A 384-nucleotide genomic window follows, 5' to 3' on the forward strand; every position below is an offset into this window, starting at 1 on the left:
TAAATAACAATTTTATATTAAATTTCCTTTTTTCTAGATTTGAAATTTAACTCTCCATAATACTATTTTATAATAATTGCAAAAAGGTTTAGAAAATAATTTATAGTAACTCTCAAACTTAGGAAATAATGGATATTACAAACTAACCTTGTAGACTATCACTATCAGTGTGCTCCTAGCTCCATGCCAGTGGAGATCTATAACAATAAAAAAGTATATTGATTATTAAAGAATAAATTAAGGATTTTATATTTTACATCTGGTACATCTTGTATATGATACATCTTACAGATACTTTATACTTAATAAAATATACTTAATAAAATAATTAAAGTATTAAGAATGTTATGCATTAATAAATTATCATTAATATTATTAGTAAAT

The sequence above is a fragment of the Habropoda laboriosa genome, unplaced genomic scaffold (assembly GCF_001263275.1).
Source record: "Habropoda laboriosa isolate 0110345459 unplaced genomic scaffold, ASM126327v1 scaffold700, whole genome shotgun sequence".
Taxonomy (NCBI): Eukaryota; Metazoa; Arthropoda; class Insecta; order Hymenoptera; family Apidae; genus Habropoda; species Habropoda laboriosa.